Genomic DNA, 17,981 nt, shown 5'->3' with positions numbered 1-17,981 from the left:
ATTTCGGCTAGGTCTGCCTCTGTTAAGTGAATAAGGTTATTTGGGTTAGCGCTTTCGCTGATTTATTCTATTGTTTAATATCTTAGCTTGCTCGATTTGCGCGTTTATAGCGCCTGTCAAGTGTGTGATGGCTTCTTGTACTTGCTCCATACTGAGGTTCACCAGTTTTTAAAATTTTTTCTATTGCTAATTGTTATAATCTTGCTCTTATTACAATTTATTTGCTCAATACATAAATTTGATTACAAAAAGGTGAATAACTTAATTTTAATTCTTACAACAGTATCGGGAGTATTAGCTTCTGCATCCTGATTTCGGTCGGTCCACTTGTTCCTTTTTGAGGTGTTTTACTCCGCTACTTGGGAGTGGATGACGTCACAGTTCAGGCTTTGATTGTTGTCTTGGTGGTTTTGCACTTTTGTCTACACAGTTGAATATGCTGCGAGAATAATTTTCTCAGTTGCACAGTTATTATTGTCGTATTAGAGTCACTTTGAGCACTTGGTGTTATGGCAGCTTTTCTACGTTGATTCCTTCTTGTTTAGGGGCAACAATAGTTTTTGTTAATGCACAGTTTTGAGTCTCTTTGAGCACGTTTTTAGACAACAGCAGTTTTGTTAAGCTGCTTAGTTACTTATACGCGGATAACAGAAGTTTTATTAATGTGCGATTAGAGTTACTTTAAACACTTTGTTTAGATAACAGCAGTTTCCTAACGCTGTTTTTTTCTGCTCGCGGGCAACAACAATTTTATCAATGCGCGATTTAGAGTTTTCTAACGCTGCTTTTTTCAACCGATATAGACAATTTAAATTTGAAGTCTCGGGCGCCAGTTAATAGTTGCCACCAAATAATAAAGACACGCTCATTTGAATTGTGAAGTTGAACTCCCAATTATTTTATTCAATACATTTCTTTTTATACAAAATTTTTGCTTATTACTATAAACTTACATATGTACGAATTCTTACTTACTAGTACTTAATTCTATATACTTTATAATGCTAACGTAAGCAATAATATAGCGAAACAGTAAACCTCAGTTTGTTCAAGAAACGGCTTACATTGCGGTGGCACGACTTCCGCTCTGGTTTAGTGCCGACGAAATGTGCTGTTGTTGTAATTTTTGGAATTTAACTTTATTGAGCAACATTCTCGTCAGTATACTCGTATTTTGCTAGCTACGACAACTTTGTTGTTGTATATTTCGTTAGCTATGCTACTGCTATGCTGGCTGTGATAACTTGCATATACTCATGCTGCCTTAATGCCTTGTTCTTGGTTTGTTCTCCGTCCTAAGCTCCAGTTGCCTTCCTCCTTTTGCTGTTGTTTTGTTGTGTGTATATATAAGTATTTGTTTTTATATTCGCGCCCGTTTATTTAGTTTTTACTTTTATATTAAGTTTTGGGTTTCGCGCCCGGTTTGTGGTTTATTTAGTTAAAACGTTTGTATTTTTGTATTTCTTATTTTTGGGAAAAACTTTAAATATCTTATTTTAGTAAATTTTGTGATATTTGTGTATTTTTGTTTTGGAACACCACTTTTTGCTAAACAAAGGGTGAAAAATTTTTGTCTCTACTTTATTTCTCACTTTATGCGATAATAAAAAAAAAAATATTATTTGTTTTCTGTTTATATGAAAAATATACGTATTTTTATTATATTCTCAAAGTGTGCTATTTCTTTGTCTATGACTGTATATATGTATATTTATTTTTTTTTTTGTTTCTGTTGTTTGGGTCACTGCGTTGTTTTTTTTTCTTTTTCTTTTTTTTTATTTTTCGTTTCACTGCAATTTTTGTTTTTAAATTTTAGCACACTGAGCTCGTTTGGCTTAGTTGCTGTTTTTAAATGCACTTTGTTTTTTGTTTATTCACTTTTGTTCTGTTTTTGTTCAGGTGCTTTTACATCGCGCCCGATTTATGATATGACAGGAGAGGAGGGTTCGGCTTAAAAAAACCTGAAGCATCCTACGAATCTCCGGTGACGAGGTGAATAGATGCCGCCTCAAAATAAGCATCCACAACTCCATAGGGGGCTGACTCGAGGGATCACCTACCCATGGGAGGGAGGCAACATAGCGACGAGGGACGCTACAACGGAAAACGTAAGGAAAAGAAATCCCCAACTGTAAATGCTCGGCCGGGGCAACGGATGACAGATAGCAAACTGCTATCTGCCGCACCCGACTAAAGAGCACAGCACAGATGACAAAGAAATAAAACACGCAACGAAGTAGGACCACGATTTTGACACACGATTTGGAAACGTTGAATTTGGGCTGACGGCTGTGGCATTCTGTTACCTCAGTATGCAAGAGTGACATCTTGCAGAAATGGCTTTCAGGGTAATGTCATAGGCGCCTCCGTCCCGTTAAAACTTTGGCAGGGCTTCAAGTACGTTCGACGCTACGTCGCCATTAGGTTGGCGGTACAGGCTCAGTTGATTTCAATCCTGATTAGTGCTATGGTCCTGGCTCTGAACACGAATTCCCATAAGGTTTCGTGTCAACCCTCGTGTGGCCTCCCTGCAATGCACAGATAACCACAGGGACCGAAAATGCAACTGTACAATCGAGCGAAGATAGCGGCTTGAAGCGGGGACCCTTACAGAATGAACAAAGAAAACAACGAAAACAACACGCCAGTACAAAACCAAAAAGGACAAATGGACGACGAATTGAGTGCCTTTCGAAGACAAAGCAGAATTTTGCGCTCGCCGCCACAGATGGGAAATGATAGGGCAATCCAAACGGTTTGCGTGGAGGAAACCGCCTCCTCTATGCCTGAATCAGCGGAAGCAAACAGGAAAATGAGTAATAGGACTCCGGCTACCGACCGAGGCCTACGAAATGGACACAACTCTCCAAGGCAGGAATTAATTCGAAAGATGAGAGCAGAAGAGGATGAAGCAACTGGACACAACTCCCCAAGGCAGGAATTCATTCGGAAGATGAGAGCAGAAGAGGATGAAGCCCTTTTAAAGTGCAGCGCTACCCTGAAAAAGATGAAGCTGGCAATGCTAAGACAGAAAAACATAAGTACCGACGTAAAAAATGGGATATCCGAGCTAGACGAACTCTTCGATATCATCGGTAGCCTGCGCCGAAACTGGAAGAAGGCAAAAAGGGACACGAGACGCACGAACACAACTAGTTCCTTGGATACATGCAACGAACAAGCCGATGTTTCAACGCCAGTGACAACTCTTTCCAAACGAACGGCACCAAGCCCAATAGAACAGGAGTCAGAGAAAAGGGGGCGAGGACCCGGAAATACTGTGTGGCACGTAGTGAAAGGAAAAAGGAAACAGCAGCCAAAAGGACATCAAAGCGAAGAGCAAACTCAAGAACAAAAAGATGACAAGCTCCAGAAGCAGAAACGGGCACCCAGAACAAGAGTTCGACCAGAAGCTGTGATAATCAAACCGGCAGAAGGCCGCAGCTACGCGGAGGTGCTTCAAAACATACGGAAACACGTCATGACAGACCAAGACAAGGTGGAAGTCCAAGCAATACGGAAAACAAAATCAGGCGCCCTGCTCCTAGAACTGAAGAAAGGAGAAAAAACGAAACCAGAGCTCCGAAATGCTCTCACGAGCAATCTACGTGGTATAGCTTCTGTAAGCGAGCTAAAGCAGAAAGCCACAATTGAGATCCGAGACCTCGACTCTTTATCCACCGCAGCGGAAGTCACGACCTCCGTAAGACGTGTGCTAGAGAATTCAGATGAAGAAATCACAGTGAGGACAAGCGTTCCAAATACTCGCGAACAAATACGCGCATATGTGACGCTGACAGCCGATAGCGCAAACAGGGTACTAAAAGAAGGTCACATAAAAATAGGATGGATCAGCTGCAGGATGAAGCTTATGAAGGAAGTCAAAAAATGCTACAGATGCTTCGATTTCGGCCACTTACAATGGGAATGCAAAGGGCCCGACAGAAAAGGCCAAGGATTATGTATAAGATGTGGGAAACCCGGGCACAAGCTGAAAGACTGCAAAAATTCACCGAGCTGTTGTCTCTGCGTAGAACATAAGCATACCCAAACAGATCACATCCCAGGGTCTCGGTCATGCGAGTCGTATAGAGAAAAAACAAGAACATGAAGATCCTACAGTGCAACATGCACAGAAGCAAAACGGCTGACCACCTCCTGCCGCAACTCATGCTGGAACTCGGAACAGAGGTAGCAATCGTTAGCGAGCAATACAAAATAGCGCAAGATGGAACATGGCTGGAAGACATCACCGCAACAGCGGCAATATGGCAAACGGAAAGGAGTAGTTTCAGAAAAACAAACAGCGGGAGAGGAAACGGGTTTGTCTGGATGGAAAACGAAAGCATTACGGTAATAAGTTGCTACCTGACACCGAGCGACCCCATCACAGACTTCCAAGCAAAGCTCGATGCTATAGAGGATGCTGCACGACAAAGAAACCGTCACTTGATCATCGCCGGAGACTTCAACGCCAAGGCCACGGAATGGGGCACGCCGACTACAAACTCAAGGGGCCGGAAAATCCTCGACATGGCGGCTAGATTAGGCCTTATCGTCGCAAATAGGGGATCCCAAACTACCTTCAGAAGGCCAGGATGCAACGGCACAACCCCCGATATCACGCTGGTGTCCGAAGGACTCGCAAGCCAGCTGCGCGAGTGGAAAGTTTTGGAAGACTATACTGGTAGCGACCACCAATACATATCTTACCTCATAGGCCCAGATAGAAATCCAGCAACGAAGATAAGAAGAGGAACACGCAAATGGAACGCTTCCAAGCTAGACTCAGAAAAGCTCCTCGCAGCCATAGATGAAAACCCACCAAAATACCATGTAAATAGCACAGCTAGGCTGATCGTTCAAGCAACCCTGAGCACCATTACCGAGGCATGTAAAGTAGCAATGCCCAAAATAAAAGGGGGACATCCAAAGAAAGCAGTTTACTGGTGGACGGACGAAATCCAAAACCTTAGACAAACTTGCCTGCGAAATAGACGACGATACACAAGAGCCAGAAGAAGAGGAAGAAACGGAATGGAGGAGCATATGGAATATAAAGCTGCAAAAACTGAGCTGAAAGACGCAATAGCAAAGGCAAAGAAAGATAAATGGGAGGAGCTACGAAACGATATAAACAAAAATCCGTGGGGTCTCGGATACAAGATTGTGATGAAAAAACTCGGAGCAAAACAGGCCACCCCTGAGTTAAACGCCGCAGTTATGGAGAACATCGTAAACACCCTGTTCCCAACCCATGATCTGGGAAGAGACCCACTAGAACATACACAAGAGAGCTCATGGCCGCCTTTCACATTGGAGGAAATGAACACTGCAGCAAACACTCTAAAGACCAGAAAAGCCCCTGGGCCTGATGGGATACCGGTGGAAGTGCTAAAGCTAATCGCTACGGAACGCCCACACTTACTGCTATCCATGTATAATGCATGCCTAAACGAGGGCATTTTCCCAGAAATATGGAAGCGGCAGCAGCTGACCCTAATCAGCAAAGGCAAAGGAGACCCAGGAACACCATCAGCATACCGACCTTTATGCATGCTAGATACAGCAGGAAAGTTGCTAGAAAGACTGCTGAAACCCCGCATCATATCCGCCATAAACGACGCTGGAGGCCTATCAGAGCGACAACACGGATTCAGACCAGGCAGGTCCACCATCGGAGCTGTGGAAGACGTCGTGCGCAGCGTGGAGGAAGCTCATCGAAAAAATAACTTCTCGAGACCAATAGTCCTCCTCGCAACAATAGACATAAGGAATGCATTCAATAGCGCAAAATGGGCAAATATGATCGACGCACTAGAAAGCCGCTTCAAAACGCCCCTTTACTTGATGAAAATGATACGAAGCTATCTTAAAGACAGGAAACTACTGTACGACACGAGTGACGGCCTAAAAAGTAAGGAAATAACCTCTGGAGCAGCGCAGGGATCTATACTTGGACCAGATCTATGGAACGCCAGCTACGACGGAATTTTAAACGTTGAAATGCCTGACGATTGCTACCTCGTAGGCTATGCAGACGACATCGCCGCCGTCATAACTGCGCGTAATACAGACATGGCCAGGCGCAGACTGACACAAGTCATGCTGCGAACACAGGCATGGTTGGACTCACACGGCCTCAGCCTAGCTGCAGAAAAAACAGAACTGATCCTGCTCACTAGGAAACACATCCCGCTGGAGGTAAACATGCAAGTCCATTCAGAAACTATCCAAACGACGAAAACCCTAAAATACCTAGGAATAAGAATGGACAACAAACTGACGTACTGGGCTCAAATCCAACACGCTGCAAAAAAGTCAGCCAATATAACAATGGCGCTAGCAAGACTCATGGCAAACACCGGAGGCCCACTTGCAAGCAGAAGGAAATTGCTTATGGACACAACACAGTCAGTACTATTATACGGGAGCGAAATATGGGCCGACACATTAAAGGTAGAACATAGAAGGAAAGTGCTAGCTAAAGTGCAGAGGACAGCAGCCCTAAGAGTCGCCTCGGCGTACCGCACTGTATCCGAACCCGCAGTGCTAGTGATAAGCGGCGTCATCCCAATAGACCTTCTCGCAAAGGAGAGAAGACAACTCTGGCTATGGAAGAAAGACGGAATTGAAATACACATGGCCACAAGACAACAGGCGAGGAAGCAAACTTTTGAACTCTGGCAAGATCGGTGGACAAGGGAGAGCAAAGGAAGATGGACCGCCAAACTGATTAAGGAAATAGAGACGTGGCACAGTAGAAACCACGGCGAGGTAAATTTCTACATAACACAGATGCTGTCTGGGCACGGGTATTTCCGAAAATACCTGTACAACATGGGAAAAACAGAAAGTCCAGCATGCATTTACGGAGACGAACCGCTAGATGATGCAAACCATACCTTTTTCAAGTGCCACCGATGGAAAGAAGCCCGAAGAACTGTAGAAAATAAGCTCGGAGAATTAAGTACGGAAAATATTTCAGGAAAAATGATAGCAAGCAAGGAAAACTGGGAAATAATTGCCGGGTACGTGGAACATGTTTTACGCACTATAAAAAGAGACATGGATGCGGACTCCCAATAGAAGATGAGCAAATAGCTTGATGCTGGCTAGAAAACCGTAGGCATCCCTGGACGCAGGGAGAGTAGAAACTGACCTGTAATGGGTCCATCTTGGAAACCTTGCCCTGAAGTAATGCTAAAGCGGTCCCGGGGTAGGGAAAAAATCCATGGTAGAAGGGGGGAGTGTTTTAGTGGGTACACCACTCACATAGGATGACGATCCCTATACGGTGCGAAGGCATTTTAAACCCTCCTTACGGCCTAAAAAAAAAAAAAAAAAAAAAAAAATGCTTTGTTTATTATTAATGTTTAAATGTATTTATGTATATGTACTTGTATATAGATATGTTCGTATGTATGTATATATCTATTTCTGGCTCTGTACCACTGCACTGCACTCTCTTTTGATTTTTTAGTACTGTCACTGCACTTTGGTTATTCTGTTTTTTTTATTTATTTATTTTGTCACCACACCAGTATACATATTTATATATTTATTTAATTTTGTATATCACATAGTGCCTTTCTGTGAGGCTCGAAGGACCATAGTTAAATTGTAACCACCATATCTTTATGTTTACCTTGGTAATCACTATGTGCATATGAAGATATGTACATATGCATAACCTGAACCGATTATTCCGCACATATGAAATAAAAAATACGCGTTTACTTGTGTAACACACTTGTGTAATTATACAACATAATTTATTTGAAAAATCTTTAATTTTACATAAATATTATTTTTCTTTAAATTAAATGTTTCTTTATTTCGGATGTCCTTGAAGGTGATCGAATTAGAACGGAATTGTATGTGGTGCTGACTGCAACGCGCTTGATTGGTGTCGCAAAAACGAAGTATATAAAATGAATCTTGATACATATGTTGATGGACGCACTGAATGTCGAATTGTGTTGAACGGTGTCGACGCGGCGCAGTGTATATGTTAACGTGCGAATTATGAAGAACCAATTGAGTCTCCTATCCCGTTGTCCATCCTTTTTGTTTAATGGGTAGGGGTAAAGGTGTGGTGAGCTGTGTAGTAGTGGCATCAGTTGTGGTGAATTGCGCTGTGGTATTAGGATGCGCCAGTTTTACCGGGTAGAGGGGGTGGATGCTTAACTCATTTAAACACTGCACTTTATCGACCTTCTTGCACATTTCGTTACTGCAATGAATCTTAAACCCAGCATCCAATGGAGTTGTAGCGTTACTACAATCTTCCATATTGTACTCTTTAAGTAACCTTAAAATGTACTGCTTTTGACACAACGTCATACTGCCCGTATCACCGTAACGCCCTATTTCCATGCCCAAGAAATGCGTTAACTGACCACCGTCAACAATGTCAAACTTGCTTGCTATGTCAGCTTTGATCTGGATTAGTACAGACTTATTCGAACTCGCAATGATTAAATCATCTACGTACACTGCAATTAAATTCGTTACATTTTTCGAATTTCTTACATAAATGCATGACTCGCTGGGACATGGCTTAAATCCCATATCTTGAAGAACAGAATCTAATTTCGCATTCCATTCACGACCGCTATAAAGACTTCTTTAGTTTCAAACGCGATCTGGATATCTTCTATCGATGAAACACTTTGGTTGCTGCATATAAACCTCGTCATGCAATTCACTGTTGAGATACGCTGATGACACGTCAATTTGGTGTAGGTACAAATTATTTTCAACCGCCAATGCGATTAGCATTCGAATATCTGCGTATCTGACGACTGGAGAAAATGTCTCAAAATAATTTACGCCGTATCGCTGACTGCAACCCTGGGCTACCAATCGCGCCTTAAATTGCTTAATGTCGCCGAATTTGTCACGTTTAACAGTATATACCCACTTGCATCCAACCACCTTTTGACCTTGTGGCAAATCAGCAAGTATCCACGTGCCATTTTTCACGAGTGCTGCATACTCCTTCTCCATCGCGGCTTTCCATTCAGTAGAATGATCGCTATTTAACGCCTCTGCAACACTGTTTGGTGCCTCTACTGACTCTTCACACATTAAATGGAGTTCATTGCATTGTTTTCGCGGACGTCCTCTTTTGCCAGTACCCAACAATTTTGGACTACCTCGACTAATCACTACTGCATCCCGTACATTATTGGTGTCGTCGTCACTTTGATCACTTTCTACACCTTCGCTGTTTACCACTTGAGTATCTGCTACCTCGCCATCGTTGTTTTTACTATGTAACTGCACTGTAGGCAACACGATGCCCTGCAGTTCACCTTCGTCGAATTCGATGAGTTTCGTATCTGCCTATTGAGTATCATTAGGCTTTTCGATGAAGATGACATCGCGGCTGACAAAAACTTTTCTGCTTTCTTGATCATACAGACGATAACACTTACTTATTTCTGAATAACCGATCATAATGCACTCTTTACCTTTAGTGCGAAACTTTTTTGATTGTTTTTTATCGAGAACCACTGCCGTCGAACCGAAAATTTTAAAATGCGATACATTGGGTTTCGTACCCACCCACAATTCATGTGGCGTTTTGTTCACGAGAATTTTTGTCACTGTTCGATTACGTATATATGCATCTGTTTTCACTGCCTCTGCCCAAAAATGCTCGCCAATTTTCGCATAATCTAACATTGCTCTAGCCATTTCTACCAATGTCCTATTTGCACGTTCCGCTACACCGTTTTGCTGCGGAGTATAAGGCACTGTTAATTGTCTCATTATACCGTTTTGTTTTAAATAAGAATCAAACACATTTGATATGTATTCACGACCGTCATCGCTTCTCAAGTTTTTAATTTTACAACCGGTTTGCTTTTCTGCCATAGCCTTGTATTCTTTAAAGGCATCAAAAACAGCATCTTTCGTTTTTAAAAAATATACACCCATGTATCGCGATTTGTCATCAATGAATGTAGCAAAATATCGTGAACCACCAATTGATGTGCAATTTATTGGACCACAAACGTCACTATGCACTACAGAAAGTAACTGTTTTGCTCGCTTTTCTGAAACTTGAGGAAAGAGTTTCACATTAACTTTTGCTTTTGCGCATGTCTTACATGCTATTTCATTCGGCACTTTACCAATCTTTAACCCAAACACTGATTGGTTGCTTGACATGTCCTTTAAACAATTAAAATTTACATGTCCATACCGATTATGCCACTTAAATGCATTTCTTTCTGTATCATTTTGTGTAACTGTACTTAAACATTTGTTATGATCGCTCTTGTATATAAAAAGTCCACTGTCCTTGAACGCTTTCAATAACACGCAATTGTTGTTATTTTTAATTTCGACGCAATCTCGCTCAAACGAAACTGTATTACCGCTTTCTACTGCTTTGCTCACAGACACAAAGTTATATTGTAATGCTGGTACATACAAAACATTTTTCAATGTAATCAGTGTACCGCCGACGTCAACGTCGCCACGGCCTACTGCGTCAATACACTGTCCACCAGCTAACCAAATTTTTTCACTAGCGTTTGTATATTTTGTAAACAAGCTGCGATCGCACCACAAATGCGAAGTTGCACCGCTATCCACGCACCAAGTATGCGTCGCCGACACGTTTCCGTTATTCGTTTTTGTATGCATCATAAAACAAGACCGTTCAACCCTGTTGCTTTCTTGCTTGCACTCACTCTGTCGGGGTTGTCGACGATATATTTGCCGGTGTGCCAAATAAAATAAAAAGTATTAGATTTCGGGTAATTAATAATTCACTTTGTGTGTTTGAGGGTGTGTAATATATGTATATGTATGTTAGTATATACAAGTGTGTGGGTATGTGTGAATATATACTTATAATTTGGGTTATATGAAATAAGTATAAATATAATTCTTATATAACTTAAGGGGTAATTTATAAGTATAATACAATATAAAATTTAAATAAAACCTGATGTGGTTATTTATTCCCGCGTTGAGACCTTTTATTCTGTTGCTGTTGTTACTGCTGATGCTGCTGTGGTTGTTATTGCTGCTGCTGCTTTGGCGCCGTCTGTCCGATCGCTGTGGTGATTCATTTTATTGTGTTATTCTGTTTGTTGGGTTCTTCGCTGTTATGTTGGCGCTGTTGGGTGTTTTTTGCATTGTCCTCTAATTCGTATTTAGACGAGTTAGGAGGACAATGCAGGGATGTGTTCATTTGGTATGAACATCCCGGCCGCCTTGCAGTGTCTGCGAACAAAAAGATGTTTAGATCTATTTTGAATTGGGTAAATGAGTATTGTTATAAACGGGTTGGAGGTATACTTTGGGTTTAAATCGCACAAGCACCGGTTAAAGTCCAACCGAGTGCGGTGTTTTGTGCGATCACGGTGCTGTTATCGGGGTTGAATAATCCGGGTTTCATCAATTTTGGGTAGATGTCAGCTCCCAGTTCCAACATGATTTTGTCGTCTTTCCAAAATGTAAGGTTGGCTAGGACTAAGTGGTCGAACTTCTTTATGATTTCGCCACTTAAGTCACGATTATAGGGTCGAGTCGGTAAATCATGCGTCAATAGGCAGTTAACTTCGACATGCCAGTCGGAATCAGTTAATGATCCTATGACGACTTTGCATATGCGATGCGAGTCGAGGTACGTTTTCGGTAACCTCAATCTCTGAACCAGCTCTGATGCAATTATAGTCACCTTTCGGGTCGGGTTGACTATGGCTCGTATTTTGTTTCATTTGCCATCGGGTTTAATTTTGACCATGACTGTTGGTATGAGGGTCGGCTTGGCCAATAACGTGGGTAGATCTTTTTGTCTATGCAATCTTTCTTCGCTCTTTGATGATTTCGTTGGCTCTTTGCAGAACAACCTGGGGTGCCCATGTAGGGTTGAATGGTGTTCCCCATTACACGTGGCACATCGTTTTTTACTTGTGCACTTTTGGGTGGAATGTGATCTGGCCAAGCAATTGACGCAGTACTTGTATTTATTAACTGCGTCAAACTTTTCGGTGATGTTCATTTTGGTGAATTTTGAACATGTTACCAGTCTATGGTCTTTTTTACACCATCCACAGGCGACGTGTTTGTGTGCTCGTTTTGATGGACGGCTGATAGCACGCCGAGCCGTGCGATGGGTACTTCCTCGTTCTTCCCGAATAGGGGAAAGGCTGATGGTACGTCGGGCCGTGCGATGCGTATTTCCACGCTCCTCTCGAATGGGGAAAGGGTCGCTTTAAAGCGATGCAGGCGTCTTGCTAGGGTTCCTTCGTCGGAGAGTGGGCTGATAGTACGGGTCACGCTAAGTGATCGCACAGTGAATGTGGGGCTGCTTTGGCGGCTGCAAATCGACTTCGTACTGCTTTGAGGGGCCATGTCACTATAAGGAAATAAGATTAATTATTTGGTAAAGTGACTATTTTGGTTATTGGGCGGGTAATTATTCCCTGAGAGGTACGTATGTCAACTATTCTTGCTTTATTGTCTGCACCGAGATATGTTTTTTCGATGCGACCAAGTCTCCACTCATTTGGGGGTAGAGTTTCTTGACGTATAACTACCATATCGTTAACGTCTATGCTGCGTTGAGGGTATTTTCAATTATATCTTTTGTGGAGTTCTTTGAAATATTCTTTCCATCGTTTGCAGAAGTGTTGATGGAGTATCTTCAGTTTTTGCCATTTTTGTGCAGTGCTTAGATGTGCATCTTCAAAGTTGGGTTCTGCTGGGATTAATAAAGGGGTACCTTTTAAGAAATGACCTGGAGTTAAAGGTTTTAAATTTGTTGGGTCTTCACTTAATGAGCTTAAAGGACGAGAATTCAAGCAACTTTCGATTCGGGTTAAAAGGGTAGCTAGTTCTTCGAAAGTGAATTTCTGGTTCTGAGACACCTTTTTCAAGTGGCTCTTTAAACTTTTCACTCCTGCTTCCCAGAGTCCACCCATGTGTGGAGCTCCTGGAGGGTTAAAGTGCCAGTTGATGTTTTGGTGCGCTTCACTAGTTGTTAATTGAGTTTTCAATGACTTCATGAATTCTCGCCGATCTTTAACTAAAAGTTTAGACGCTCCAACAAAATTAGTACCATTGTCCGAATAGAGATCGGCGGGACATCCGCGCCTGGAAAAGAAACGTGCGAATGCGGCCATGAATGCGTTGGTGGTGAGATCACTTACTGGCTCTAGATGTATGGCTTTGGTTGCAAAACAAACAAATACGCATACATAGCCTTTTGTGATCAAAAATGCTCTGCCGGTGTAATTTTTTATGTCATAAGGACCGGCGAAATCGATTCCTGTTGCTGCGAATGGACGGGTTAAGGTGGTACGTTCTGCGGGTAGTGCTGCCATAATCTGAGTAGTGTTGCGCTTTTTGTGCAAAACGCAAGTTTTGCACTGATGAATGGTAGACTTGATGACGGTTTTCAGCTTCGGTATCCAAAATTCCGAACGCATAAGTCGTAAGACTAGCTGGTTGCCGCCATGAAGGGTTATTAGATGGGTAAATTGGGTGAGTAGTTTGGCTAATCGACTGCTATAGGGTAATATAATCGGATAACGCTCGTTGTATGATAATGCCGCTGAATTGCTCAACCGACCATTAACTCGCATTATTCCTTTGGGATCGATTAAAGGGTTTAGTGTCAAAATTGTACTTTTTTTGGGTATGCTGGTTTTCCGGGTTAAGGCTTCATACTCTTCTTGGAAATACTTCTTTTGGGATAAAATAATTAGCTTCGTGCTAGCCATTGGGGTCCGTGCCACCAGAGGTTATTATTAACCATTTCCAGAGGTGTGCTTCCGCGGGTAGCTAGATCTGCCGGGTTGTCTTGGCTTTCGACGTGAGTCCAATTTTTGGATCCAACCTTTTCTGCGATTGTGGCAATTCGGTGGGATACAAAGGTTGTCCATGTGCATGGGGGTTTGATAAGCCATGAAAGAACAATTGTGGAATCCGTCCAAAGGTGAGTACGGTATTGGGTTATACTTAATTGTGGTAGTGTTGCATCCACGAGATTCGCCAGAAGAACTGCTCCGCAAAGTTCTAGCCTTGGTAACGATATAGTTTTTATTGGGGCCACGCGAGTCTTGGATGCCAAGAGGTTTGTCCAGGTATTTGTGTTCGTAGAAACACTGATATATAGGGCTGAGGCGTAGGCCTTTTCAAATGCGTCAGAGAATCCATGAAAATTGATGATCGCCGATGTCGAAAAGTGGGTCCATCGAGGAATTTCAATGAGATTTAAGGAATCATAGTCCTTTATGAATATTTTCCATCGATGGAGGGTTAAGGATTTCAGACATTCATCCCGATCGGATTTATCCAGCCAGATCTGTTGCATTATTATTTTTGCGGTGACTACAACGGGGCTGAGCCAACCAGCTGGGTCGAACAATTTTGCTATAATCGATAGTACTTCTCTTTTAGTATACGACGTTTTAATCTGAATAGAGTTGATGAGAAAAAAGAACGCATCTTTTTTTGCATTCCATCTGATTCCTAGTGTTTTTGTGTTATTGGATTCTGGTAAACTGAGTGAATTGGTATCCAATAGATGTTCTTGTGGGATTCCAGATAAAACTTTCGGGTCATTTGAGGTCCATTTGCATAGAGCGAATCCTGCGGACTTTAAAGATGAAGTGAGTTCATCTCGTGCCAATATCGCTGTTGGTAGGTTCCTTGTACATCATCCGCTAATTTGAGGAGGGTACGGATAGCTAGAAATGGAGCACAGTTAATACCAAACGTAACAGTTTGTAATTCAAAATCTTCTATAGGGTTGTTAGGGGATTTCCTAAATAAGATTCTTTGAAACGGAGTGTGTCTGCTTTCAACGAGTATTTGACGATACATTTTTTGGATATCTGCGTTGAATACGATTTAAAACATTCGCCATTTTACTACTAGGATTACGAGGTCTGCTTGTAGAATGGGTCCAGTATGTAGTACATCATTGAGGCTGTTCCTGTTCGAGGTGGGGCATGAAGCGTTGAATACCACTCGGAGTTGAGTCGTTATGCGATCCGGTTTAATGACTGCGTGATGTGGCAGATAATACGCTTTCGTACTATCCGCAGGGTCGTATTCTATTTTTGTCATATGACCGGGTTTCAAATACTCGTTGACGGCCTTGTCGTATTCCGCTTTTATTTCGGGTTTTCTCGACAATGATTTTTCATTTCTAAGAAATTGAGCTAGAGCTATGTGTCTTGAGTTGCCCAATTCTATGTTTTCTGGGGTTTTAAAGGGTAATGTTACCACATAGCGCCCATCTGAGTTTCTGTGGGTCGTATTTTTATAAATTTGCTCACAAACTATATCTGAAGTTGATGGTAGAGGCTTCCTTGGAACTTCTTCAACTTCCCAAAATTGTGTGAGCAACTTGTCTGGGGTCATCTTTTGAAAAATGACATTATTGAGGGTGATAAGGGTTTTTCTGGTATGGGTCAGGATAAAATCCATCCGAATTCCGTTTCTTGGGCTAGAAGGGTCCCGAGTACATTTTTCCGTACACCACTGAGAATTATTTGTGGGTACAGGTCACTTCCGATCAATATGTCCACTGGTCTGGGTTTATAAAAGTGAGGGTCAGCTAAACTAAAACCGAAATCTGTATCAGTAATGATCGTGTTAAGTGAGTGAGTGGGTAAATTTTCGGTTAAAGATTTTAAGATGAACGCGTGTGTTGTTATCTTAAACTCCTTTCTTGTCGATGAACGAAGGGTGAGTTCACATATTTTGGTGGGTGTTGCCGAAACGGTGTTGTTCAATCCAGTCACTTGTGCATTTCTCCTGAACGTGGGTATGTCCAATTTTCTCTGGAATTTCTCTAAAATAAAAGTGGCTTCTGACCCGGAGTCGACTAGTGCGCGAGCTGTGAATGTTTGCCCTTTGTATAAAACTTGGACTACAGCAGTACCTAACAATATCTGCTTCCCACTGAAGTTTTGCGGGTATTGGGTTTTATTTGTAGTGGACTGTAAGAGAGTTGTGTAGGCTTGCGGATTTATATTGGTATTAAGGGTTTGGGAGGTACTACTGGTGTTTGGGTCAAGAGGCGGGTTTGAGGCTCTTGATCCTTGCGGGGGGGATTGGGAACGGGTTGGTGTATGCCTATGCAGAAGTGTGTTATGTTTCTTTCTGCATATTCTACAAGAATATTTGCTCTTGCAATCGCTGAAACTGTGAGATAATGCAAGGCAATTGAAACAACAACCATTATTTTTTACTGTGGTTATTCGGGTCTCAACATTCATTTGTAAGAACTTTGGACATTCTCGAATTGAATGTTGTGTTCTACAAAGCTTACAACTTTCAATGTCTTGAGGTTTTTTTGAAAAGTTGTTGCCTCTAACTGGGTGTGCACTAGCGTGTGAAAAATCCAGGGTCGAAGTTCCGGAAACATTAGCGTGAAACGTGCTGAACTTCCTGTCTTTTCCTTTTCTATAGGATCCACTGTCGGATCGGGTCACTGGAACGGGGTCAGTTAGATTTCCGGCTGCTTCCAAAGATTTATATCGATGAGTGAGAAACGCGTCGAAAGTTTTCCAAGATGGTATTTCCGAGTTATCTTCTAGGGTGTCCTCGAATTGATGAAGTAGGGTCTTGGGTAGTTTCAATCCACATAAGAAGATTATGATGGGGTCCCAGCTACGGGTGTCTATGTACACGTTGTGGAGATTTGTGAGACAATTGTTGACGGTCCTCTGAAGGTGTTTAATAGTGATGGGCGATGTTGTGACTTTTAAGGAACACTGCTACTTGTGACTGTGACTTTGTAGTTGCAGTGATTTTAAACTGTGACTGTGACTAGAATAAAAATTGTAACAGACATAGGCCAATAAAGTAGAACAAAATTGTTTCCTTTTTTCATTTAGGTACAATGTACATATTTATTAGAATAAACAGAAATTAGCATAGTAAATTCATTTTTAGAAAATCACCAAATACAAAGTATATACATAAAAAATAAAATTAAATAGTTAAAAATATTTACATTAAATGGAAAAGAAGGCCAAAATATCACATTTTGCGAAAACAGCATCCACTTCTTTAAAAAATTGCCACACATAACTCATTTTGGTTCTTTTTGACACAGACATCTTTAATTTTTATTGAGTATAAGCAAACTGATTTGTAACAGTTTCGTAAAAAAATTAATGTAAATGATTCGTTATATTTTAAGACGCACATTTTTAAAGTCGCACTAAATATATTCTCTGTGACAAAGTCACAGGTACTCAAATATTTGCCATCTCTAGTGTTTAATCGCGCTTCCACTTTCTTGGGTTGCTTGGGGTAGATTGAACCAATTTTCAATTGCGCGTTGACCTGAACTCGTTTGTTCTCGTATTGGGATACCAGGTCCCTCCATGCCATCAGGAAACCATCATTTGTTAAAGGTGCGTTTTTAACAATTGCTCTTGCTTCTCCTCGGGTTTTTTGAATCAAATGGAACAGTCTTTCCACGTTGCTGATTTTGTGATTGTTTACGTATATAGCCGTAAACATATCTCGGAATGAAGGCCAGGTTGCGAAATCTCCATAAAATATGTCCGTATCACAAGGGGGTATATGTATTGAGGGTCCTATGTCCCGCGATGTAAATTCTTCTGAAACTCTTTCCTTTATTGGGGTTGGGGTCTTGAGGTTATCAATAGCTTGATTAATGGATCCTAAACATTTTTAATATAATTGATGACCTTTTTTCAATTTTTCTTTGATTTTTGCAAAATCAATAGTTTCACCGGGTTTTTGTGGGGTTCTACGAAAGTCATCGTACGACTTGTTTGCCTTGACGTACATCGTGTTGAGTTCAACCCTTTTTATTTCTAGGGTATAAATTGACTCATCTTCGGGTTGGGTGTCGTAATGTTCTTCAATGTATTCGAACAAATCGGACATACAAAATTTAAATTCTTCCATTGTTATTAACAATTCACTTAACCGGGACGTAATAATTAATTAAATTGAAATAA

The 17,981-nt window shown here is 41.6% G+C and overlaps 1 protein-coding gene across 2 annotated transcripts in view; it reads left to right on the top strand.

Moving 5' to 3' along the window:
• The window catches only part of LOC105222374 (protein abrupt), a 385,492-nt gene that overhangs the window by 350,934 nt on the left and 16,577 nt on the right, over nt 1–17,981 (top strand). The window lies entirely within an intron of this gene.

Source organism: Bactrocera dorsalis, chromosome 1 (genome assembly GCF_023373825.1).
Source record: "Bactrocera dorsalis isolate Fly_Bdor chromosome 1, ASM2337382v1, whole genome shotgun sequence".
In the NCBI taxonomy this organism is placed as follows: Eukaryota; Metazoa; Arthropoda; class Insecta; order Diptera; family Tephritidae; genus Bactrocera; species Bactrocera dorsalis.
The sequence above is the reverse complement of the archived record's forward strand: the minus strand, read 5'-3'. Positions and strand labels throughout refer to the sequence as shown.